Here is a 27,613-nt window from a genome sequence, read left to right as displayed (position 1 = left end):
GAACGAAGTTTAGTATTTTAATACCCAACCTCAGCATCGGTGATGTTTAGCTCGTTACAATTTTTTCGTTTTGCCTTCGTTTGTGAGTTATACGGCTATACGTAAACGGCTGTTTGTAAAACCAGCCGGTAGAAAAGCCGATCGTTTCTCCTATATCTATATAACTTGCGAACGAAAGCGAATATATAAGGAAGTGTGAAACCAAGATTGACGGTAAAAGGAAAAAATCTCGCAAACGACGGTAAAATAATTTTTTTTTTAATCTAAAAAAACGCCGTTTGGTAGTTAGGAATGTATATTCAAAATGTCGTTCAAATCTGTTCGGTAGTTTGGAAGAAATTCTTTGAGCACTGCGAATTTCGGCCTGTACCGCAATATAACTATAACTCACGAATGAAGGTGATATTTAAAAAAATTTCGCAAGCTAAACGTCACCGTTAAGTTCTGATGAATACATGTTCCAAGTTTTATTGAGCTGCGTTCATTAGTTTGGGTTACATTCATTGATAACTGAATTTGGAGATTGGTCGTGAGACCGGCTGTAAATTTGCCCGAGAAGTCCTAGGTTTCTAGTGCTGAAACAGTTAAAACAGCTGAAAAACACATTGGTTCACTAAAAGGGGTCCTATTTGTGAAATGCACATTTGTGTTTAACCTTTATCTTTTAAAATTGCAACGAACTAAATTTTTTAGTAAGAGGCGCGTGATTTTGTATGTATCTGTGGGGGGCGCTAGAAATTCACTAGGGAGCCAAAGGGGGCGCCTGCCTGAAAAAGTTTGGGAACCACTGATCTACAGGCAGTTTCTACATTCGGTTTCGATTTAATTTACTAAGACCTTGATCACTTTGCGATGAAAGACATTGAACGGTTGAACAAAATGCTGCAGTTTTGTTTCTGTTACGAACTAAAACAGAATATTATTTTTATCAATGAAGCTTTTCGAAATGCAATGAATTCCTCACGAACAGCTATGAAGTCTTGAACTGGCAACGGAGAAACTAAACAAATTCGTTCGTAGGTCTAGTCGAGCTTTGGTCGCCTTTTCTCTCAATTTTGGTCTTCAAATAAATCTGGCCTGAAGATTTGCTGAAGCTATAGCCCTATAGGCATTTCTTCCGAGTTTCTGCAGAACAGAATATAAAGTCTGTACAGGAAAAGTCGTGATTTTTGTGAGAAACCCCAGTAAAGGAACTATGGAAATTATATCATTTTTCCCAGAATGCATAACTTGTAGTATACATGCAGATGGGTCCTGCTTGTGCTATGGTCCACCATTATAAAGTAAATATAATATATTCAATCTTTTGAATTATGAGTACACTGAATTGAGTGCAAAAGAAACAATCTACGTCTCAAACGTATTAATATCATCGAACAGTACCGCCGATAGAACTAACAATTAATAAGCAACAAATACTTTCTAATCACTCAGATATCATGCCAATGGAAGCCAAACTGAATGAAATTGTATAATAATGTTGAATGAATGAAAACTACATCGGAATCCAATGCGAATTTCTTTGTCTGAAGCCGTCGGTATCGAGAAGATTTATATTTCAACAGTCATCTTTTGAAAATGAACTGTCCCGTCGTTTTAGATGCAAATGCAACCCTCTAGGATGTCATTTTTCGTGAGTTTATTCACTCGGTTGTCAAACTTACATTTTTTCTAAAATTTTATTTATACCTTAGCAATTAGGTAACGGAGCATCAAAAAAGGTTGGGTATTGAAGAATTAAAAAAGCTCGTATTTAATCCCATCATCAAGTTAGTTAAGTTCTCTCATAAAACAAACAACGAATTTTCAAAAGGCTAGCAATTTTTTGTAGTATGCAAATTACACTCATATTCTATACACGTGCTTTCATATTGCTGTCAATCATATAGTAAAGCTATCTTTTCTGTTCTCTGACTGAAATGAATTTAACACTCAGTGAAAACTTGAAAAGAGTTGGATATAAAAAGCAATTTTTTAACCGAAGTTCGTTATTCGTTCTTCGAAATTTCACGTAGCAGAGAATATGGACCTGAGGAGACACTTTGGTTGTATACAAAAGGCACGATTTATAGTCAATAAAAAACCAGAAATATGCTATATGCCATCGAATTTGTTCATTCTGTCCTATCAATTTTCATCTTAGATGAACAACATTTATGAAACAATTATTAACCTTCCTTCTTTGCGATTAAAACAATTTTCTAACGACATCGTTACTAAACGACTATAGTTTTTTTTATTATTACAACCCCAAAATGGATTTTTGTGCATTGATGGTATTGTTTATGTAATTTTACAGTAAAATAATAAATAAAACGGGTTTCTATATAACTCAATAAATTTTAATCAATGGGCATGAATTCTTTAGTTTCTTATTCATCTTTATTCATTTCTTATTCAAATATTATATGTTGTTAACTTAGGGTTCTTAATTATTCAGCCACTAACATTTCTTCTGTGTTTTTCGCGGGTACTCTAATATTCTGCCACTAACATATACCTGCGTGTGTTTCCTTGTATCTGGTTACTAATACACCTGATTCATTCGAGTATTAGTTTCTAATAAGTGCATGTGCTGCTTATTGTTCTCGAAGCATAACTCATTAATTTCGTTTGTTTATAACTTGCACTCTTTACTTTGATTTCTTGCAGTTTTCTTGTGCCCCTTAGTTTAGCCGCTCTGCTCAAAACTGACAATACACATAGCCTTTTCCAGGTGCATATGTATGAGTCCTTGTAATTTTGGCCTCAGTAGACAACTTCAGTGTTTCATTGCGCCTGAGCGTGTCGTAACAATTAAGTACGGCACTGGTATAGGGCATATAGGCAGGATCAGCGTGTCGTAACAAGTATAGGCAGGATCAGCGTGTCGTAACAAGTATAGGCAGGATCAGCGTGTCGTAACAAGTACAGGCAGGATCAGCGAGTCGTAACAAGTGCGGCACAAGTATAGGCCTTCGACCTAACCCGCATGTACGGCAGCAACAACACTAACACACAATTACTGTATTACACAATACACAACTGCGAGTGACATCATCATAGTAACTGTGCATAAAGGAGTGATGATATGTGCCGTGTAATTAAGGTAGTTAACTACGAATAACTTCATGTAGTAACAAGTATTGAATAGTGAACAAGTATATTTACAAAGCTTGCTCGATCAAAATTATAAATAGCAGGTTCGTTTAAAGTTTGCAATAAAAGTTTCTATGCACTCAGCAACCTCAACAGTACTACAAGGCCTATAAACTCTATAGGCTTCAACATCTCATGTACCAGATCTTTATTTTCAATCGAAATCTGTGCATTTCAAAAAAGAATTTTGATCTAATGAAATAATTTAAAATATAAAAATTTTTGTTAATATTTCAAAATAAAATAAGAAATTCATTGAACATGTGTAACAACGGAAACACCGGCCTTTTTGTAAGTGCATGTGGTCTTTAAAAGGTTCTATTTAAACGCATGTTCAATTAATCATTAATGCTTGTTAATTTTTTCAATCGTTTTTAGCGCATTTCTCATTTACGAAAAAAATGCACTATTGTGCTCGCCATGTCCGTCTGTTGGTCCGTCTGCCTGTCCGTCCGTCCGTGACTTCATGTTTTCGTCGACGAGAAAATGCGCTCTCTGTCACTCACTGCGGTGAGTACCGAGTTATATTTTTTTAATAAACTTTCGAACTCTTTCGACGAAGGTGCGGGTGATACAGCTATGATCAATTATACACTTCAGCGCACGGCACTTGTGTATTATTCATTTCCGGCAAATGAATGCAAAAAAATGCAATGCAACGCAAAAAAAATGCATCAGGGAAATAAATCAAAGAGTGACAGTAAATATTCTTCAGCAGACACCTGGCGCATGAGGCGCTGCGGTGCTACCAATTATCAAGTGACTTCAAGGAGCCGCTAAAATGTATTTTCAAGAAGTATAGACAAGCGAAAATTAATTAATCGTAGTATGTAATGGTTTTATTACTGCTATACTGAGTAATTTAAGAAAGTGGCCGTTACTGAAAGCGAAAAGAGGGACGCTGGAGCCAGACGGGTAGCGTCTGGCAGCAATGCTAATCGTTTATAATAAAATAATAATAATAGCGGTTTCAGCGTTATTAGGCCGTAGGCCTGTCGCCGATTCTTAACATCGCAGAACATTCACAGCATTTTGCGGTCTCGAACTCNCCGGCCTCTTTAGAGTGCGGGAGATCTGACCAAGATGGAGATACCGGCCTTTTAATTTAGAGTGCGGGAGATCTGACCAAGTCGGAGACACCGGCCTCTTTAGAGTGCGGGAGATCTGAACGGCCTCACCGGCGTTCACTATAGAAAGACGTCCATTTATTTCCATGTAAACGATTAAAAATATCATTCTTGTAGAATTAAAATGCGCTTGGAACTTATGCAAGTATTTTAAAATAAAATTAGAACTCGCACAGCATAATTGGAATAACATAGTTTGATTCTGCATTAAAAATGCGGATTTAATATTTTGTCTATGCCATTATAATGTTTAGGTCTAAAATTTTTCTCTTTTATAAGTTTTTTCTTTATTCAAATATTTTTTATTTATTCGCTACTCATGCGCTGTGTAAAATCAATCTAGTTGGAGTAAAAAATGGACACAAGGAACAAGAAAAAGTGTGGCCAAGGCCTTTCGCTTTGATTTTCATTCACATTAAATTTTATGTTATTCATATTCGTCTGATGTCAGTCTTGCATGGCATCGTGCAAACTATTGCCGCATTGTACTTGTTCATTCGAGGAGAAGATATCGTTTTAATTTATTTGTATCTCACGCTATATCCATGATATGAGTTCCCTTTTCGGATTTTACATATGTACATTTAGAGCATTTTACATATTCCTAATGTACAGTATTCATTCCTAAGTAGTAGAGTATTCATTAACATACAACATACATTATAAAATGTTACTCCCATTTCAAGCACGTTTCTCACATTTAAAAATTGTGGCAGAACACAATTTTTATGAACTATTTTTTTTAAGTACATTGTTTCGCTTCGGATTTTACTCAAATGATTTAATTTATGTATGACTAATAAATGCGGAGACATTTTTTTCATGACAGAAACAATGAACCTCCTTTTAACTGTGACATTATTTTGTTAATTCAGAGGATTAGCAATTATAGTGGTAACGCGTACGTGCATGTATATTTCATTGCTGCTATCATCAGATAACTCGTGGGATATCTAACTAATAAATTCAACTCTATGAGTTGAATTGAATTTATACCTCTATATAGATTTCGATGTGAGTACTTCGCAGTAATGGGTTAGAGTTGTAAGTACTTCGCATTCGTATCAATTCCTGACATCTCTATACCTTTGCGAGATAAAATGGAGAAGTTTGCGCTTTTGATACCAATTCGTACAACAATTACTGCATACCTGACATATCAGCGCACTGAAAAATATCGTGCGAAAATTACTATACAAATTTTTGCCAATATAATGCACGAATTTTTTGTATTTATAAATGATTGACTTGATTAAATCGCTCCTGCAGCAGCAGAAAACATGCAGCCTTGTCATAAAAGCTTTGCGATTTAGTGTATTTGATAAGTTTCTGTACAGTAAGTTGTTCCTGACATTATTGCGAGACGTAGAATTTTGTTGATTAAATAATTCATGTAAGTTTTTTCTTCATTTGAAGTATTGTATAACTACTCGGTTTTGAAACAGCATACGTTTAATGAAGACATGTATTTTCAGGGGCTGAATGACATTAAGATTAAGAATCGACATTGTAAGAAGGAAATCCATAAAATGTTATGCGTCTGTCTTTACGTACAAAATTATATAATTACTCACACTCTGATGTTAATAAAATCCTACACAATCGTAACACAGTTGAAGTTTTAAAGTTCAGGGGCCATACTTTCAAAACACGCTAAGTGAACGTAAGTACTTATACGCTCTATTTTCTTGTCTATGATTGGTGGATTTTGCTTGAAAGGCCGTCAATGATTGGCTGATGAACTTACGATCACTTAACTTTTTTTGAAAGTATAGGCCCAGGTGTCGATTCATTTCATGCAACCCAAATGTATTTGTTCAATATAACCTATATAGTCTATTGCGTAGCTATGGAATGCTGTGCATGGAGCAAGTAACATCTCGGAAAACATCTTCTTTGACTGTCATATAAACAAACATATATTTTTTGCTGGCATGTTAACCGAGTTGCAAGGGATATGTAACGCTGTTAACAACGCAGAGTTACCCATCTGCTGCAACTGTCGTTAAATTACCTGAATTTAAATTTATTTTAAAATATTACATTCCCGGTTCTGTCCCGTTAAGTTTGACTTCAAACAGAGTACTTAAAAATTTTGGTTCAGAGAAACCACCGCTCCAAGCAGATGTAAAATTTTATTTTAGGTAAGTTCGCAATATTGACTAAAAATTAATATATTGACTTTAATATTTATATCAATAGTCAGTCAATATTGACTATAAATATATGTAACAGCTACAGAAATCATCTGACCGTCTCTAAAATAATCCTTGAAGAGAGGAGAGAGAAAAAATATAACTCAGTACTCACTGCAGTGAGTGACAGAGAGCGCATTTTCTCGTCGACGAAAACTTGAGGTCACGGACAGACGGACGGACGGACGGACAGACAGACAGACGGACATGGCGAGCACAATAGTGCATTTTTCAATAAATGAGAAAAGGCGCTAAAAAGAGCGGGAAAATACCGTACACTCCCAGCTTGACCAGAAGTGCAAGGATCGAGCCTAAACAGATTCATCGTCACTTGTGTGCCTTTATACTGTAGTATTTGAATTTTTACTTTTGTGAATTGTAGTCTATAATTTACATAAATAATTTTAAAAAATTAAAACAAGTTTTACATAAACAATATTTACATTTACGTTAAAAAAAGAACAGCATGTTAGCGGCTCTCATTGCAGCGTCACCGATCGTATGTTATTTTTGCTTCAGAAACGCTGCGCTGCTTTTCTAAAACATCAAGGGAAAAATATGTGCCATGGTGAATATTTCTATTACTACCGCATTAGGTCGATTATTTTGAATACAATAACATTAAGCACCAATATATTTGAGTACTAACTGAAGGGTGAAGTAGCGGCTCCTGTATGTATATAAATTTCTTAGCTTGTTACAAATCTTTCGAAAGTTTGAGTTCAGTAATTAAAAAGAATAATTTTAATGTCAAATTTTTTGATATTTTGTTTAAACGGGTCTGTGAATAAGTTTCAAGCTGGTGGTCATTCTCAAGGAGAATAATTGACACACCCTCTGCCAAAAAACCCTCATTAAATTATTGCACATTAAAATAAGCAAATATACATCATACATGTGCAGAGATTGATTGATGTTTGTAGCTGACTTGAACTTACCAAATTATTAAGAGAAAGAGTAATTATATGGCCGGTATGGGATTGTTATGTGACGCTTCATGGACAAGAACATTAAAGTAAGCTACTCTGGATAAAGGATGTGATGGTTTTCAAGTTAAATGACATGAATTTTCAATTTAAAAACAAATCAAGTTACCTATAAAGATTTTCTCGATCATGCTTGAGATATTCACTTCTCGTGATGCTATTTTCAAGTTCCCAGTCTTAAATTATTATTTTTTCATATCACATTTTCTCCAAAGGTTCTTATTCTTAACCTACTGTATATAGTACCTAAAAACATTACATAAAATCGTCAATTTGTTCCTTATTTGTTGATGTTTGTGAGTAACGCATGTGTATCCACAATAATTACCTATCAAGTTGCGATATTTGCCTGGTGAAATTCTGGCACTGAAACATAGGAGGGGAGAGTTAGGTTAAGGAATGAAAATGTTATTATACTTAAACTTAATTCCAAAATGAAAAGTTCAAGTTTCCTCTATATATCATAAGCGGACATGAATGTGAGTGTTGCGTTCCAAATGTGGGTTGCCTGGGTCTCTCTTTACTTACGGTACTTTAGTTTCAAAATTTATACCTGGACTCGGTAAGATGGGGTCCTGATGATATAGATTCGGTATGACAGGATTTGAAATACCGGGATTCTAAAATTACATGGATTATCTGTGTCGGGCAACGTCGGGTAAATAAACGTACTTTATTGTTTATGACATAGTAGCACTTTATGATATTTTTATCCTGGAAATCTTTTAAGGTATTAACTTGCTTCCACTTTTTTGGCAAACGACCATGCACACGAGTCCAGTCTCGTGAAAATTGAACTGCAACTCGCACGTTGCTTAGCCTTCGTCACGTCACTTGCTGTCGCCTTTATGTAAATTGTAAAAATTAATGTCAATAATAATAATTATAGCAAATAAATAAGAAAATCTATAAATTTCAGCCTTCAAATTGCTTTCCTACTAATAAAAACGCAAAAATCAAGTGTTCTATATATTAATATAGGCCTTTCAAGAAGAATAAATTAATACGTGTTCAAATTGTAAGCTTTGGTTGTATCGTTATCACAAATTCAATCTAATTGATTTACGGCCAAGTAAATGGATTTCAGTGAAACAATGTATCGAAAAAACGGAAATTGGCGTATTATTGCGTAATTGGTATGGTTTCAGACTATAACCAATTTACTTTATTGTCTATATACCCGACCTCTCGGGTATAAAGAATCTATCTCTATATCCATCAGTCAGATGGATATAGAGAGACGACGAGAGCGCTGACGTGTAACAAACGACCAGCCAAACCGTGAAGAAACCTCCGGCGCGAGAAATAATTGCCCCTATACTCTCTGTAAATGAACTCTTCAGCTAATGGCATCATGAATGGGCTCATCAATGCAGTTTGGCAAGACATTATATCACGCTTATCATTATCCTTCAGTTTTGCATGATTTTGAGCTTTTAAAGGACAAACTGTTTTAAAAATTATCGAATAGGTGGCCACAACAGACATGAAATATTATGTGTGATTTAAAGTGTAATATCTTGTCATCGATTTCTACGAAAACGGTTTTTGTCAGCAGAATTAGTCGTGTTCGGTTCATTCCACAAATTCTTGCTGATTTTTAATCCTATGATCGAAATCACGATCAGTTTTATCTCGTGTATATATATGTGGTTGTTTGATAAAAGAGAATTCGAGATTTTTTATATGAAAGTAAAAATGACATTAAAACTGCAGCTAGGACCAATGCCGCGAAACGACGTAATTTTAAATTTCCGATAAATGGCACCATAGATACCAGTTCATGAGTTTCCAAGTTGGCGTCAGTTTCCAGTCGCGTGCATCATTCAATTGAATGTCTACAACTAAACATTAACACTCGAAATGAGCAACGCAGCACGCGCGAAATAAAATCTATGATCACACCAAGTAAAACTACGGCTTAGGTTCCAGATCGATCTTGGATCTTATTTCAGTTTTTACTCATTCCTGTCAATAGCATGAAATCCAACTAAATTGGATAGTATGAAAATTTCGTAACTGACATCATAGAATTTGATGTCAGTTTCTGTTTTCGCAATCAACGCTCTGCAAATGACGAACGAACTTTAGATAGGTAACATTTCTCATTGTATGTTAAATCTCATTCTTCGTTACTCTTACCCGGAAAGTAATTCATTCTCTTTGGTAGCAAAGCTTGGCACAGCCGCACATTCATAGCTAAGTTAAAGCAAGTCCATACAAGTGTTCACGTAATCATTAGCAATATTGAAGCAGATGCATTTTGCATATCTTCTTATCTCTTTACTACCAGATTCTGCTGGGATTCGTTCTAAGTTGAGTTTTTGAAGTTCAAATGTGTAGTGAACTCTAATAATCTTCCTTCCAAGATTTTCATATACTCTATAATGAGCACTTATTACAAAATAAGTCCATTATCTCAACTATCAACTGCCCCTGCTTAGCTTCAGAAATAAAGAGAACTCTCTCCCTCTCGCTCACTCTCTTTCTATCTATATTTGCACTTGGTGAAGGCTGACTAGCCGCCCCACTTGGCTGACCGGCCGGCTGAAACTCATGGCTGGCTGGCTGAATCTCTTTTGGCTTCAGAAAATCGAAGACAAATATTGACGCATTCTTTTAGAGTAATCAAGTTATTACTCACAATTTTCTTGTAAATATTTGCAATTACTTCTATAAAAAGAAGTGCAAGTTGTGCAATGGGAAGCGTGTAACGGTTTGTATGTTTAACACAAAATAGCTCGTTTTACCATTGTTCAAAGTTTCGACTGCTCAATAGATTGAAATTGTGATAATATTATCCATAACTTCATGAATTTAGCAAATACACGCGTTATATCCTTGTAATTATTTATAAACATACATTGTGGCTTGGGGATAGAAGCACCTCATATTCTTGGGGGTGCTGTGGGGGTAAGCGTTGATCTAAGAACCAAAGAAAACGGAGCTCTCGGTTGCGTGTGGCGGGAAGCGCAGTTACTCCACGCTACATATTCGACAGCTTTGAGTTCAGGTATCAGTGAGCACTTTCAGTTCTAGATTATTCATTCTTTCTGGATGAATTAGTTAAAATAAAGATTGAATGCCTAAAATCTCGCTTAAAGATAAAAAGAAATTAGGAGACCGAGCTCCCTCTTTTGACATCTTTATTTTCAGTTACTTCCATCCGTTGACATGAATTTAGAGTAGGACGTGGGTCTTGTAAAGCCACTTTTCATTCTGCATTCGTTGTAGATGATACACTAAAACATAACTGAAACGTAATCTATTAGCTTTATTTTGAGAGAATCTTAGTTGACTGTAAGTCAGCAATATTTTTAGCAGACGATTATTTTTCGACGATAAGATGAAATTTTTGGGGGGGAGATGAAAGCATTGGTAATAGCAAGTCAAAACGTGTTAAACTTTGATATTTTTCTTTCTGCCAGTGTATCGGAAAAGTTTCATTAGCTACGCGCGTCGAAGTTATTTTTACTTCGATAGTGTAACATAATAATAAACTTTACACCATATATATTCGTCTCGTCCATTTCCTGTGAAGCATATACGACGCCAAACTTCCGCCCTTGAGGCTTGAGCACTGCACCCGGCGTTTGCGTACTAGGATTTGCGCGGGAAACTTTAGCCACGCATTCTTGTCCACATTCCTCTTTACACATTTCAAATTAATAATAAAGGAAATAAAGTATCATATTTCGTTCTTTTATTAGCACTTCTTTGGCACGCAGTATTCATTATTAAGGATGATATTCAAGGTTTATATTTATTATATATCTGTATACTATTTTAACGAGGATTATGCATAAGAAACGGTGTTACCATATGCAGAGTGAAGCATAAGTTTACAACAGGGTAGGCCATCCCGCATTCCAAGGGAACGCTGGCGCTGTTCCGACCGCAACGTATATAGAGATGTGTATCTGATCTCATTGACTCATTCTATACTTCATTTTGAACCGGTTTCACTTTTCACTGCCTATCACGATTTTTAGATGTGAAAATCGTGATTTTGTTGTCAAAGCTTGTTACGAGAACAAGCGTTCTATGGTAACAACGCAGAAAGATCTCTGTTCAGGTTTCACACGCCTTTGCAATGCACGTGTACCGGTTCGGGATAAGGTTTTGCTTTAGATTTCTAACTAACTTGCAAGCAACTCGATCGACACGAATTATTCGACCGTTATACTTAAAAATAAAAACATCCATTCAACAATTGCCACGACGATAGGAATGCAGTTACACTAGACAAAAATATCAAGTCGGAGTTTCATGAGGATGCCGCATGCCGATTCAATACTGAATCAATCCTCACAAAACGATGTTGGCTCAGGAATAGAGTAAGAGAAATCAGCTCCAAGTGCGGAAATTCTTGAACAAGGTTCTGCAGCTAACCTCGCTTGCAATGAAGAACTCCCGGAAACGTCTGCATCAGAAATATAGCGCAAGACGAATGTAATTTGTCTTATATTTGTAAAACCGGTAAAGAATAGGGTTAAAAAATATATACCTGTTTTCGTATAGCTTCATTAATTTCGTTTACCCTTTGCAATATTGGTCATCTTTTCACCTCACCCTTTTATAAAGCATGTATAATGTTCAGACGTACAGCCATCGTTGTTCACTTACTAGAGCGCCGTGTGCACAGGTACGTTGACTACGTTCAAAAGAGTGGCTATTAATAAGCTATCATTAAACGCGCAATCAGGTATCAATTTTAATAGGAGGAATAGAATATCTTTGGCAATATGCCAAGGTTAGGAGTTGGAAGTGAATGGATATCGGTAAACAAATTTTTCGATCATTTCTTATACGAAAAGAGCACACCTCTAACCGAGCGAGCTGCTCTAACCCCAAACTCGCTCAAGCGGAGGGGGGCACAGACGCGCCGGGAGTAATGGGGGTGACCGGCGTTTAGCAAGAATTCAACATATCTCTGTAACTACTTACTAAATTGTAATGCCATTGAAGCCAGCCACTAAAGACTATAACTAACTAATGTAATTTTAGTCATAATGAAACTAACTTGCAAGAGGTCTATCCAGTGATAACTAATATTGTTGTCACTTCTTCCGTAGAGACTGCAACAGTTCTATTACCACTCCAACGATATTCTTCGATCCTGTATTATTTGTAAAAAAAGGCATCAATTCAAGTGTCCAACATGCGATCCTTTTATTCAAGTTTTAAATAACAAAATTAAATTCTGAATAAACAGGCGAGCTATGGCAACTGCGACGTAGGGGGAGGGTGAAATGAGGGATCAGCAAGGGAGTCAGCCGGCCAGCATCGTACCACTGGCGACTTGGCGTCGACGCTTGCGTTGCGGCTCGTTGAAGCGCCATCTTTACAAATAACCTTCAAAAAATTACGCTTTATAGCTCAAAGTTATTCCCAGCTATCATCTGGCTCAAAAGAATGTATTCGATACGCTCGCAATGTATTTCTTTCCTTTCGTATTTTATCTTGTGAATCTGATAACGCACGAATCTTCGCAGTACCTATTTTCTGTACCATGCACTGCAACTTCATGCGTATACTACATATAGCAGATACGTTTGACCATACGTTCAAGGGAAAGTGATAATCATGAGTACGTGTTTTCACTATTTTTATTATAAACCATTCATTCATGATAAATTAATGTAATGAGGTGAAAGGGATGATAATAATGAGTGATTAATGTCGATCGCGATGATGAGTAACATTACAACCGAAAATTGAGAAACTTGTACTAAGAAACACATCTCTCTATCAGATAAAAAGATGTAGAAAAATAAAAGATGGTTTAGCCTTCGGCATACAGAAAACAGTTGGGTTGGCTGACTAGATCCAACCAAGTGTAAAGTGGAGGTGAAAAAAAAACCTCAGACTTGAGGCTAGTATAGTCAAGAAAAAAATTAAGTAACCGTATAGAAACGTTCATAGTCACAAGAAATAGCATAAGACAGGATAAGTAAAACAATAAGACAAGTCAATCTAGAGAAAGAAAGAGACATCGAGTGGAGAGAAAACACACTGTTTGGTCAGGGCCTGGGAGAGGCAGCCGAGAGAGGTCCCACCGTGCAGTCTCATCACCGTCACTATATAATACAACGACCGGCTAGGACTCTAGTCAAATGCTTCACCCGGCCACTTTTTCATCATTTTCATTGTTCATGTTATGGAGTTTTCGATCATTTTCAGGGGTTATGGAGCCATATGAAGCGAGGGCACATCACGCTTCTTCCTCCTCCTCTTCCTCTCCGCCCTCTTCACAGTCTTCGCCTTCACCATCTTCCTCGCCTGCAAACAAAACATTCATGATAAATATAACCACTCGTATTTACTATAGTAATAGAATGACACACCAGCATGTAGAAATACGATGCCCGCCAGGGATTAATTACAAATATAAGGTTAACAATTGAGCAACTCTGGTCGTTGCAATAGCTCTCCTGAGATCATTGTCGACACTCCGTTTAATTTAAAAGAGCTACAAAAACAAGGTTGCCCAACTATCTTGGGTAAACAAATATCGTATAAATCAGTGTAAAAGGATCTCAAACCTCAGTGAACCGTTAAGCAGAAAGCTTTCATCCAAGAACTTTCAGGAAATCCATGTGCAATAATTTACCTGTCCTAGAAAAGAATCCTCTAGTATTGACTGAGCAGCTAGCCTATATATTGAAGAACTTGACAATACAATGACATATATTTTATTTACAAATGAATGCACGGTAATTTCTTTTATAAAATTTAAGGTTTGAACTAAACTGACCTCCTTCCTCCTCCTCGCCGCTATCGTCGCCGACGTTCTCCTCGAACTCTCTGAGGTCTTCGTCTTCCTCCTCATCGAAGTGGTCGGCATCGAGTTCCTCTTCCTCCTCTACTTCTTCTCCGTTCTCCTCGGCCTTGTGCTTCTTCTTATCGTCCTCAACATCCTGCACACGTAATGAAAACTTTGTCAGTATACGCTCCATACATTAAACTCGGCAAATTCTTTATCTAAAATCAATTTAACAGCTATCTAGCAGCAAACATTAAAAAATCTATTCACAATTTAAAAAAATAAATACTTTTAACTACAATAAGTCTTAGAATATTTGAAGTACCTAAATACTAGAGCGCACGATGGTATAAGATTTAATAGACATTTCTGAGTATCGTCACCGAACCGAATACACTGATTAAAAATAGCTAAAGTTGCATTGCGTTATTTCCGGCGGAACAAATCGTAGACAATACTTAAAAACTTAGGTATTACTTAAATCTGGAAACAAAAATTCAAGGTGTACCTATTTTTCTATTCACCATTATCAAAAGGTCACCATACTCCTATACATTAATTTTTCAAGTCTACACGATCATAATTAATAAAGAATTCGAGCATAGCCTCGTCGGTTAATGTCTTACAAACAATATGACTACGAGTTTTCGCAGCACCTCAAAATTATTCCGGAATTAAGCAAAAAAAGTTTACCTAAATCAATTGTTCAAAATTCGCGTTTTATTCAGATACCGATATAAAACTGTAAAACTCAAAAAATACAATAGAACCCTGTAATCCCAGGAAAAATATGGAATATGGATGGCTCATCAGCGCTCCCCGAATTGAATAGGATCACGCATATAAACTCATCAATCGAAGCAGCATGGCATTGCCCGAGAATCATATTCCAAGTTGCAATAACCGCATTGAAATACCTGACAATTTTATCATTTCATAAAATTTTAGAACTATCAAAATTTACTCAAGACGAAAGGAAATATATTGCCTAACAGCCTAATCAATCTACCTAATTATTTCCCCCTAACAAATGGTTACTTATTTTCTTGAATTGAATTCTAAAATCTCGTTTTTCAGATAAAAGGGTACTTGCAATTAGTATACCTAGGCATCAAAACCCCACACTATCCAAAGCTAAGCGGCACTTCACTACCCATTTCATATTAGGCCTACTTGAAAATTATAGCTAGGTACCATTCAAAATTCGATATATAATATACCTCTCTGCTATTAGAATTGTCAAACTATCTAGGTATAATAATCTAGGTACGCACCGACTTGTAAATCCTATCTTGAGTTTTCTATACGTACCTAGTTCACGTAGGACCTAACATTCATCGCGTCAAGTTTCGATTAAAAATCTTCACATTAGAATATTAGTGAGATTTCTTATTCGCTGAATATATATCCAATCATTGGGGCGTCAAGTTTCGATTAAAAATCTTCACATTAGAATATTAGTGAGATTTCTTATTCGCCGAATATATATCCAATCATTGGCGATGATTGGGGAATGACAAATGAATCTTATAATACGCAAACTTACTACGAACTGAAACAAATAGGTATAGGTTCCATATCATGATCGCGGGTTCTGGGCTACCTACAATTTCCTGAAAAACTTATTGCAAATAACCTTGAACAGAACAGCCCTCCGCATCACAACGAAATTTAGGAAATGGTTCAACCGTTCAATTGATTACCTAGCCGGCTACATTACGCGCGAAAATCTTAGCCGTTTAAACCGGAGAGCACTTCAATTACCTACTAAATTTGGAGTAGGCTAGCTAGACAGTAGTGGGGCAAGACTGTTGACTTTACTTTAAAAATCAATTTTCTCCAGAGATATTACTAGGATCAATAAATTTATACTCTAAACAAGTATCAAGAAAACAACCGTCGTTAGGAACCATCAAATTTCAATTGCTACGGAAGTTAACTGAAGAACAAAATACAACGGTCTTTGGTTTCGTTTCCTTATAACTTTACAAGCGTGATAATCATAGCTTACACAACATAGCAACGCTGAATAACTGTCATTACACCATATACTTATGGAGAACTTACTTCAGCAGCACGTTTCACTCCCTTTTTAACTTCTTCTTTGGCGGCGGCTTCCTCAGCCTTGGGTTTATTGTTGGTCTCAGACATGGCGATTTGTGTTTGAGTCTTTAGAACCTCACAGTACGGAGAGCAAGAGCAGACTGAGATCTCGGCTGACCGCCTAAACTTGAATCCAAACACTACTCGGAACGCACGACGCTCAGTGACGTCACAAACTAGAGTTTCAGTTTTGTATTGATTAAAAAAGAATTTGCATGCATTTTTCTAATACAAACACACTTTTCAGAACTACATTCAGTGTTTTTGAGTGTTTAAAAACTTTTAAAATGTAGAATAACGATAAATGATGATGGCTTGAAGATTTGAGGTTGTTTCATTTTGGTAACGAGACACCTAGTGGGAATCTCTGTAAAGTTGTTGAAAACCCTCTGCAACGAGTGCATTTAAGCAAAGGCGGGAAAGTGATATGCGAATACGCGTTTCTCATTACCGACAAAAACTTTAGGGATTGATTTGAAGACGCTAGAATTACATTAAATTATACTTTTTTTACTAAATAAAACAGACGCGCTGGTATCAGTGATGAATGAAGTAACCAAATCTTATTTTTATACTAATTCGTAACTGAAATATTCATGTTATGGGATTTATTTGAATCATTTAAGCTTGAATAAGGTTAAAAAACTGGTCATTTTTAACGGCCTTCCAAATTGACCAGATCAACACAAGATTTTCAATGGTGATTCAGTGGTTCGACAGCGCCATCACGCCACATGGATCATACAAAACGAAGCAAATGACGCCATTTGGAAACCATAGTTAAAAGTTGGAAAATTTTTAACTTAAATATTAGTCGTAGGAATGAGTGGAATGTTCATTTGACAATTTATATTAGATGTTCGTGTGACATTTTACATCAATGGTGAAAGGAAACATAAATTCAATTTTTGATATATTGAAAACATTATGACTGACAGAGAATAGTTGTGTATCAAAAAAGCTATAAGGTGTGGAGGAATCCGGCACTGTAATGCGTGTTGTGCATTATTTTGTGACGCACAGGCCTGTAAGGCAGTACGCATTCACAGAATGGCCTAGAAGATATCGAAAATGTATGTTGGTGCACACAAGTATTCCAGGTAAAATGTGGGGCATATCTATGAATGTAAGAGTTTGATATTTTAAACCGTAAAGGAAAAATTACGACGAAAATGAGGTTCTGTGAAGAGGAAAGAGGATCATTTGTATTTATTGCGGACATAGTTTGTTCTACATCCAGAATGGCAAAAACATTACTAAATTATAATTTTTATTTTTGCACAATCCATAGCGGTTCAATCTTATAAACATGCTGAGCGGAGTTGTGAAAGCGGAACCTGATGTCCTTGTGATTTTTATAGTTTTTTTTACATTTAAAGAAATTTTTATTCAAATTAGGTTTACCGTGACGTCATCGTTCTCACAACCATGCTTCTTGGTTTCTTGTCTCGTGCTGCTGGTCGCGCCCATGAATCACAACAGTATCCGTACATACTTTTTAAAAGTAACCGTAACAATTCAACAATCCGCTTATCTCCATCTACTAATCTGTGTCTACTTTAAAAGTACAGTGAAATTACTTGGAAGAAGTTTCGCTTGAGCGACGTCAGCGTACAATTTTTTTTTCGCAATATGGTTTCTAACTTTAGTGAAGTAACTCGCACGTGGCATCATCAGTTGATCCTCACTAGCCGGCATGAATGTTTCTTCATTAAATTAAGATTGTGATGTTTGCACAAGGCTGAAGCGTGTCCATGTGGCGAATGAATATTGGCAGATATTCATCCGTAATTCGTATTAGGAGATATTGCTCCAAGTAGTAGCACCACGTGGCAGATATTCCCGCGTGTCCTTCTAAGCAATGCAACCGCGTGCAGGATGACATTCTTTTGTGTTTTCATGTGATTACAAAATATTTTTCTTATATGTGTAAATTCAATTACAAAATTAAGAAATATATATATTTGTGAGTTGTGCATTTATTGCAACAAACTCTAAGTAAATGAAACACTGTTTTAAGTGTTTATGTTAACTAATAGCTCTACGTAATCGTTTTATCTTTTGTTGTAAACTGTCAAGCTTATGATAGTTATTTAACAGAAACGAAGTTTAGATCAGCGTCAAAAATGCTCGATCACATTTAGCTCTGTAGACCACACACGTGTGTGCCGAGAATGAACTTGCGTTTATGCAGGCACGTACGGAGTGGAATAACGAAATGTGCAGTGAGTTGTCGGTTCGAGCCTCAGCTGGCCGTGAAAATTTCCTTTCTTTTCGTTATCGGCTGGGAGTGCGATTGGTTGAAGTGCATGCACATATAGTAGTAGTAGTACTTATTACTTACTTATTTGAATTGCGCGCCACGTGGCGGCCATTAGTCCTAGGAAGGTGGCGCCATGCGCAATATGGTGCGCGGGCTATGAAGTTTTTCGTCCACTCAGTTCAGTTGCGACCATGCAGTGGTCGAGAGAGGAGCGCGCGTTCGCAGTCTCTGTGTACTTTTTTGTAAAAAAGAAAGAATTAAAACGCTATCTTTAATACTTTTTACTTTGTGATTTTTTTAAAAGAGTAAGTTCCCACGCCGCACCCTGTAGTAGCAGATAGTAATGATTGTGTAGAATGGTATTAGCTACGTAAGGGGATAGTAGTGATTGTGTAGAGTGGTATTAGCTACGTAAGGGAGGTAGAAGTGATTGTGTAGAGTGGTATTAGCTACGTAAGGGGATAGTAGTGATTGTGTGGAGTGGTATTAGCTACGTAAGGGGGCAGTAGTGATTGTGTAGAGTGTTATTTGCTACGTAAGGGGATAGTAGTGATTGTGTAGAGTGGCATTAGCTACGTAAGGGGATAGTAGTGATTGTGTAGAGTGGTATTAGCTACGTAAGGGGATAGTAGTGATTGTGTTGAGTGGTATTAGCTACGTAAGGGGATAGTAGTGATTGTGTAGAGTGGTATTAGCTACGTAAGGGAGGTAGAAGTGATTGTGTAGAGTGGTCTAAGCTACGTAAGGGGACAGTAGTAATTGTGTAGAGTGGTATTAGCTACGTAAGGAGGTAGTAGTGATTGTGTAGAGTGGTCTAAGCTACGTAAGGGGACAGTAGTAATTGTGTAGAGTGGTATTGGCTACGTAAGGAGGTAGTAGTGATTGTGTAGAGTGGTATTAGCTACGCAAAGGGTAGTAGTGATTGACGGCGACAAAAAAATAAACCCATTTGTTTTTATTTCCGTTGCATGAGAACCAAGTTGATCACGTCACCAGCTATCAGCTGTAAACTTCAATTGTACGTAAACTTCAAACAAAATCTGGTGAATCTTTATTTTGTCTCGTCTTTCCTTGATATATCATTTATTAATGACGGCGATTTTTAGAGTCTACATTCTTTCCTAAATACTATAATTCATGTTATTCATTTGAAATAATTACGCTTTTGATGTATTTCATATGTGTCAGTCTAAATTTTTATTTTCTTTAAATAATTATTTGTCTTATTTTTTAGATTATTTCTTCTGTTACGATCTTTAACCATGGTTTAGCTACTTTTGCTCATAGTGGCGGTACCGCCCCCCTGAGGGCGGTGGAAAGATCTGGGGGGGGGGCGGTGAGGTAGAAGAGGGTGGTAGGGGGCGGCAGGCGAAGTCAGATGTTTGAACGTTTGTTTGACGATATGTACACAACACGTGCAGGCGGTGCAGCTGCACACGGCTCCCAGCGATGGGTTTTTCCACACAGATATGGGTTTTTTGAACCTAGAGCTCTTGGGTCTCGATAGTAAATTTTGAAAATATTCAAAATCTGTGGGGCGCTAGGAATTAACTGGGTAGCCAAGGTGGCGCCAGCCTGCAAAAGTTTGGGAACCACTGCTTTAGACGGTCAATCATTTTATCGAAAGCTTGAGTTGGTCGATTGACTCAGCGTGATTGACCGCGTAGGAATTCGTTTGAAGCTTGATGCGAGGCTTGATTGATACCAAGACTCGAGCGGTTGGAGGCAGGGATTGATCGTCTAGGCAGGGCTGCCAACGCTAGGTTTAAAAACCTAGATTTTGGTCTTCTAGCTAGGTTTCTACGTTTTTAACTTACAAATTGATCTAAATCTAAGTTTTTTTAGAATAATGCACTGAAAGCAAAAGCGTTTAACAAAGTACGTTTAAACCCTATTAGCATTAATTAATTAGAATAACAGCACTAGATACCAGCACATACCAGCATACATAAATAAATCCTGACAAAAATTATTCCTAATAACGTGGAAATACTTCATGTTATAATCTTTAAATACATGTCCATACAGGTTCGTGTTCTAATTTCAAAATGCATGTTCATTCAAGTTCGTAACTTCGTACAGAATAAAGATTGTACTTACGAGTGTCGCGTGTGTGTCGGTTAAAAACTAAAAGGAAGCTTAGTTCACTACAAAACTCTGCGCGAGTGTGTACTGCCGTGCTGCTATTCTGGTCTTGACACGCAGAGCTTGATTGTTCCTGTATTTTTTCTTAAATAAACCGATAAGAACAGTGCAGCGGTCATTATGAGTGAAGAAACTCCTAAGAAGAAAAAGAAATGGTACACACAGTCTTTCAGAGAAGAATGGTTACTTGATGACGAATTTAAGGACTGGTTGGAAAGAGACAAACGCAATAAAGATTTTAGTTACTGTAAATGTTGCGCAGTTACACTTAAAAATTCTACGAAGTCCATGTTACGTGGTCATAAAAATACCGTGAAACACAAAAGATGTTATGACATTGCCAAGTCGAATGTAAGTATTGTCAAATTTTTACTAAAAATACTGCTAAGCCTGAAACGGATAGAATTGCTAATGCTGAAGCATTGATTGCAGGCTTTTTTCCCGAACACCATGTGACATGTCCCCTTTGCACACACGACACACTGATCTTGCGTTTGCTAGCGAGTGTTTAGTGACTGATATTTCAAAGAAATTTGATTCTAAAAGAACGAAGCCATCCTACAGGCTACCTACATTCAAGATGGTATTGCCCATCAAGAAAAACTTGACCTTACCCACATTTGTAGAAAACACAAATTTTCTGTTATTGATGAAAGCACTGACGCAAGTGTTAGTAATTGTGGTGAGGTATTTTGATTTGAAGGAGTTAGATCTAGTAGAGCCTTTTAACTGACGGGTATCAGTCACGTGAAGCTGGTTCTCAACTCGCGACCATTCGTCATCAGACATTTCACATTTGTTCCCACTCGACCAGAACTCGCATATCCATTGTCCGAAATTTTTAATTAGCAACATTCTAGTAATCGGCGACAAGCCAAAGTTAGCCTATTATTCAAAACCAATATACTACTATACGGTACCTTTATTACTTTCTATTACTTTCTACTAATAGATATTAATAAAGTGCTTTTATGCCTGAGTCTTGAAAGCTATAGTGAAACGTGTATTTTTTTTTCAGATGACGTTACCTGGTGTCGACTCGCATGCTCTACAAGATTTCAAAATTACGTATCCTGCTGAACTACTAATTGCACCGGAAACTTCAGACCCAGTTTCCCCTCATAAAGAATCGGGTAATAAAAGGAAAAGTCTAGACCGCAGTGAGCAGTTAGTGGAACTATCAACAGAGTATTTCAAGCGGCCTGAGACTGAAGAGGATATTATGGGGAAGATGTGGGCTATGAAATTAAAAAAATTACCTCTGGACCAACGGCGTTTTGCTGAAAAAATTATCAATGATACGCTTTTTGAAGCTGAAATGGGCACCTTGACAATGGAATCAATGCGTTTTGTTAGATCCTGCACACCAACATCAACACATTTGTCATCGTTGGCTTATAATTAGCATGAGTATCCCACTCTGCACAGCCTATTTACACCTGGCTTCCAAGCCCTACTCTGCACCATGAGCATAACCAAATCTATGAGGCTAAGGCGTACTTCTGTTCTCAAAACCCTATGTAAACTTGTGCTTTTAATTGTATAAGGTAAATTTATTGTGCTTCTCTTTATTGACGTATGAAAAAATGTACATGAAAATTGATTGCCTGATTTTTTTCCTTCAATACCATCGCGATTGCTGAGCAAATTTTGTTCATGATCGACTCAACATTCTGAGAAACGATGGCGCAAGTGAATTAGAGATTTTCTAAATCTGTGCCAGACACTAGTAAGTACCTCAGTCAGTGTGATTCAGTTTCAGGCTTGCAGGCGAAATTTGAAGAATGATCACGATCTAAGCATCACCCTTACACTAACTGAATTACACTAGGTCTAGTGAGTACGGAACTTTGGTATTAATGAACGCATTTGCTAAGTTTCATCGAGCTGCGTTTGCTAGGGAGATAGTTCATGTCAACTACAAATTTGACAATCTACAGAAGTGCCTGTGGCTTATACGTATAGCGTATAATTCGCCGTTGGAGCCTTAAATTGATTATTTTTACACTCGATAAACATTGTAATATGATTAGGCATGTATAATCAAACTTTCGTTCAAATCTGTTAAGTATTTCAGATATTTTTTGTTAATTGCAAATTTTGACCGCATAAAGTACAATCGATGGCAAAACAGAAGAAACCATCACGGCCTAAGCATAATCGTTAGGTCCTGATAAATGGCAAATGCAAGTGCATAGTTTCATCATGCGGCGTTCATTAGGTTCAGGGCAGAGATTAACGAAACTTCGCTAAGTTCACGTAACTTTTCGTACTTACGTTCAAAAAGTTACGTATGGCGTAAGTCAGTCAAAATTTGGCATTAACAAAACTGTCTTACGCATGACTCATCTGAAAAGGCATTATCGAAACCATCCAACTAACTGACCAATCAGAGGCTTTGGATTTGCTGTTCCTAGCTCCTGTCGACTCAGTGCGCAGAGCGCGTGTAACACTCAGTAGAGTCACGTCTACTTAGCTGTACTTACGCTAAACGTTAGCGGCTACGTATACTTAGCATGTTTTGATAATCCGGCCCCAGAGCTCTAAAGTCTAAGAGTTAGTTGAGTCTTGGAGACCGGCCGGAAATGTGACCGAGAGGCGAGAGGTCTGCAGTGCACCATTTGTACAAAAATTTCACTGGTCTTTCGGACTTTCAATTTGTTGAATTTTACTCCATCTACGTGTTGTAAATACTGCTGAAATTTGTAGAGACCGATATTTCTGCAAAACATTTGGAAACATTTTAATTCAAGTTCGTATACGAACTTGAATCATCTTTCCGTTCATGTTAAACTTAGAGGTCGTGAGTAATTATTAGTTAATTAGTAGTGTACCTAGTAGCCTAGGTATTCTGTTACTTTCTGGCTTCAGTGTGAATTTTTGAAAGGCTACAAGTCGCAGTTCAGACGAGTATTATAATGAATATTTTTACAGTTTTTGAAAACGAGCGGCGAGTCAAATGCAGTCGCCGACTGTCAGTCATTTTGTCAAAGCAGAGACTTTTTTTAGACTCCTTCTCAAGTTCATTTGTGACTTGTGAGTCCTAGAAGTAGAAGTAGACCAGTTACCAGTAAAATTAAAGTACCTACCTAGGTATCACGGACACCAGCATTATCTTGCATAAGAAATTGGTTCAAATCATGAGGAAATTAAAAATTAACTGATTGTAAAATCAGATTTGACAGTAAAATTGTCACTATGCTGGCGCCTCAGCCTGGCGGTGGCGGTAGCTGCTAGGAGTTGCTAACTGCTAAGTGGTGACTTATTAATTATGTTTCATTCACATTGATCTTTTGATGGAAGCTAAATGACCTAAATCTGCAACTGCAAGACTAGGGTTACTGCTGTTTGTTGATTTTAGGCCTACTGTGTTAGTGCTGACTGCTGGCCTTGCTGGGCTGCTGGGCATAGTGGCACACCAGAGATTTTTTTTTAATCTGTTCATTTTCAATTTCCTTATTTACCAAAGATTGAAACCAATTTCTTATGTATGATAATGATGGATAATGGATTGATGGTAGCTACTTGGTAGGCGGCCTACTGACACAATAGATCATGTTAGAACGCTATAGATTGCGGTAGAACGCAATAGATCACATTAGAACACAATAGATCACGTTAGAACACAATAGATCACGTTAGAACACAATAGATCGCATTAGAACACAATAGATCACGTTAGAACACAATAGATCACGTTAGAACACAATAGATCGCATTAGCACACAATAGATCACGTTAGAACACAATAGATTGACAAGTTTTTTCAGCAGTAGCATTGGGCTTGCCAGACGTATGCACATTGAGATCAGGTGACAGATACAAGCAATCAAACAAGCTGAAGATGGGCGCGGTGACAGCGGGGCTGATCCAGCAATCTATAGTTTATGATCGGCCATGGACGCCGATTTAAGGTCGAGGTGGCTGATGGAGAGCTTGAAAAGACGCCGATATCTCGAGCTAAAAGGCCCTACTCTACAGCCTGGGATGGATTGATGGTAGCTACTTGGTAGGCGGCCTACTATCCATATTTTACTGGTCTACTTATAAGTTATAGGACACAAAAATGAACTTGAGGGAGAGTCTAAAAAACTCTCTGATTTGCCACTTGACCACCTCAGTCCTCAGTCCTCACCTCTGGAGTCTGGACTCAGACCTCAGTCTGGAGCAGGCATGGAATATATCCACTTGGCAAGCCACAACTGAATTTTTGGAACTGTGGTTTTATGGATTTGCCAGCCCTGATTCTATTTCTTTGAGACGTGATTTAATTTCTTTGAGCCTTGAGTTCCATATCTCAGCCATTAAACGCCATTTATGAGCCGGTGCCACCGCAAACGTTTTACTAAGTCTCTTGCACGATTGCACGTGTTACCCCTCATCTTTAATTTTACCCAAAAATCTGTCAACACTAACAATCTAACATTTGTCTTCACTTTAGAGTTTATATGTTGAGACAGTTGAGTGGCAACTGATCTCATGATAATGCAGTCTGACCACTGTCCACTTTGACATGCTGGCCCATGCTGGAATTCTAGGAATTGGTTGGTCATTTAGATCCCCCAGGTTCCCAGTCCCCGTTGCGCTCCTATCCTGCTTACATGCTGCCATTGCTAGTGAGTAGTGGGATGAGTGCGCTGCTAGCGGGACGAGTGTGCTGCTGCTAGCGGGATGAGGGCGCTGCTGCTGCTAGCAGGACACAGAGTGCTGCTGCTGATAGCAGGACGAGAGCGCTGCTGCTGCTTGCAGGACAAGAGCGCTGCTGCTGTTTGCAAGACAAGAGCGCTGCTGCTGCTAGCAGGACAAGAGCGCTGCTGCTGCTAGCAGGACAAGAGCGCTGCTGCTGCTAGCAGGACAAAAGCACCGCTGCTGCTAGCAGGACAAGAGCGCCGCTGCTGCTAGCAGGACAAGAGCACTGCTGCTGCTAGCAGGACAAGAGCACTGCTGCTGCTAGCAGGACAAGAGCGCTGCTGCTAGCAGGATGAGAGCGCTGCTGCTGCTAGCAGGACAAGAGCGCTGCTGCTGCTAGCAGGACAAGAGCGCCGCTGCTGCTAGCAGGACAAGAGCGCTGCTGCTGCTAGCAGGATGAGAGCGCTGCTGCTGTAGTGGGACAAGCACGCTGCTACTGCTGCCAGCCTGCTAATTTGAAATGTATGACCCTGCCGCTACTATTGGAGTGAGCATGCTCTTTTTGGCAACCTTGCACCTCAATTACATAGGAACATGGTCATTTAGAAAGCATTTAGAATACCTGATACCATCATGAATTGACCGCAACTACGCGATCTATAAGGAAAGGTTTTATTCCTATAAAAAAGTCCTATTTTTTCTGAAATATCCTGGCTCTAATATCATGAAATTTTAGTAGGTATGAAATTTTGTGGCTCTAATTTTTGTTGATTGAAAAATTGCAATTTGCAACTTTGCAAACATGTCATTTCATAAAAGTTTCAACTTCCGCAATGATGGCGCAATCTGCATTACTTCAACATTCCTGGCAAAATATCCTGCAAAACGTAATAACAACACATGGCTGTGGTCACTCCAGAGCAGTCAGACTGCATTATCATGTGTTCATTTGCCACTTAACTGAAACCAAATGTTAGTTTTGCTGTTTGATTGTTTTAAGGGAAAATTAGAGATTTGGGTAACACACATGCATGGACGTAGTAAATATGTTCACAGCTCGTTAATGGCTTTTCATGGCCGAGATATAGAATTCATGGCTTGAAGAAATGAATCACGGCTCAAAGAAATGGAATCACGGCTGGCAAATCCATAAAACCACAGTTTGAAAAATTTAGTTGCAACTTGCCAAGTAGATATATTTCGTGCTTGAGGGCCAGATTACACTTTGGAGCTTTATTGGTTGTTCTGTCAGTTCAATTAACCCTTTCGCAGGTAAGTTACCATATATGGTAATTAAAATGGGAGTAAAAATAAGGCCCCCACATCACCCACATTGCTTTGGGCAGCCTGCCAACAAGCTCCAACCAATCACAGATCATGTATGTGTTTCGTCATGTATGACGTAGCACTCTGGCGTGCTCTTATGTCTGTGTGAGCTGACATAAAAACTAAGTACTCTGGAGAAATGGCAAAATGGCATTTTGGGCCCTCATCGTATTCACTTTAGCAGCTCTAGCCCATGAAGAACTGTAGGTAAGTCCATGATAGTGGCTAGTATCATAGTTAAAAACTTGCTTTATTGACTGATTATGTTGCCATTTACTGGAAGCAAATACAAGATGTGAAATAAGATGATGAAAAATAGTGTGATCATATATGAGCATACACCTGCCAATGCTTAGAGATGGAAGTGACCATGTTTGGTCATAAGCCTGCTAGAGGTAAATTTCTACAGCGCTTGGTAAATGTTTGTTAGCCTTTAGTGGTTAGCAGTACGTACCGTAAAATGGGGTAACTTAGACCACTTTTTTTTATAAATGATGCCATTTTTTTACTAGCTAAATTAAACTTGAATTTAAACATGCAAAATACAGGTCTATACTCTAGCTTTACTCACCATAAATTGCTGGCTCCTGCCTCTCATAGTCTTCATGTAATTTCAAAAAAAGTTGTGGTCTTTGTTACCCCAGCTCTTGGGGTAACTTAGACTGGGTGGTAAAATCAATTATATTTTTTGGTAAAATAACTCCAAATAACTCCAGGTTTTGGTGCATTTATGTCAAATAGTTTTTGAGTTGTGGGGGTTTTTGTTAAAAAAACGAAAAGTGGTCTAAGTTACCCCGCCGGTCTAAGTTACCCCATTTTACGGTACTATGATTTAAGCCATGTTCTTCAGTCCAACGTACCTATAGTTCACCACTTGATGCTTTCCCAGACTTTGACTGCAGTCAAAGCTCTTGGCATTTTTTTCGCTACAGTAC

At 37.7% G+C, this 27,613-nt stretch overlaps 1 long non-coding RNA gene across 1 annotated transcript; it reads left to right on the top strand.

The window, feature by feature from the left end:
• The first annotated feature begins 20,674 nt into the window (after nt 1-20,674).
• On the top strand, nt 20,675-22,326 carry LOC108676909. Its single transcript, XR_001931200.2, has 2 exons — nt 20,675-21,074; nt 21,742-22,326. It is a non-coding gene; the product is annotated as an uncharacterized LOC108676909 (long non-coding RNA).
• Nucleotides 22,327-27,613: the final 5,287 nt, after the last annotated feature.

This window comes from Hyalella azteca, unplaced genomic scaffold, assembly GCF_000764305.2.
Source record: "Hyalella azteca isolate HAZT.00-mixed unplaced genomic scaffold, Hazt_2.0.2 contig895, whole genome shotgun sequence".
In the NCBI taxonomy this organism is placed as follows: Eukaryota; Metazoa; Arthropoda; class Malacostraca; order Amphipoda; family Hyalellidae; genus Hyalella; species Hyalella azteca.
Note: the sequence above shows the minus strand (reverse complement) of the source record. Positions and strands in the feature narration are given on the sequence as shown.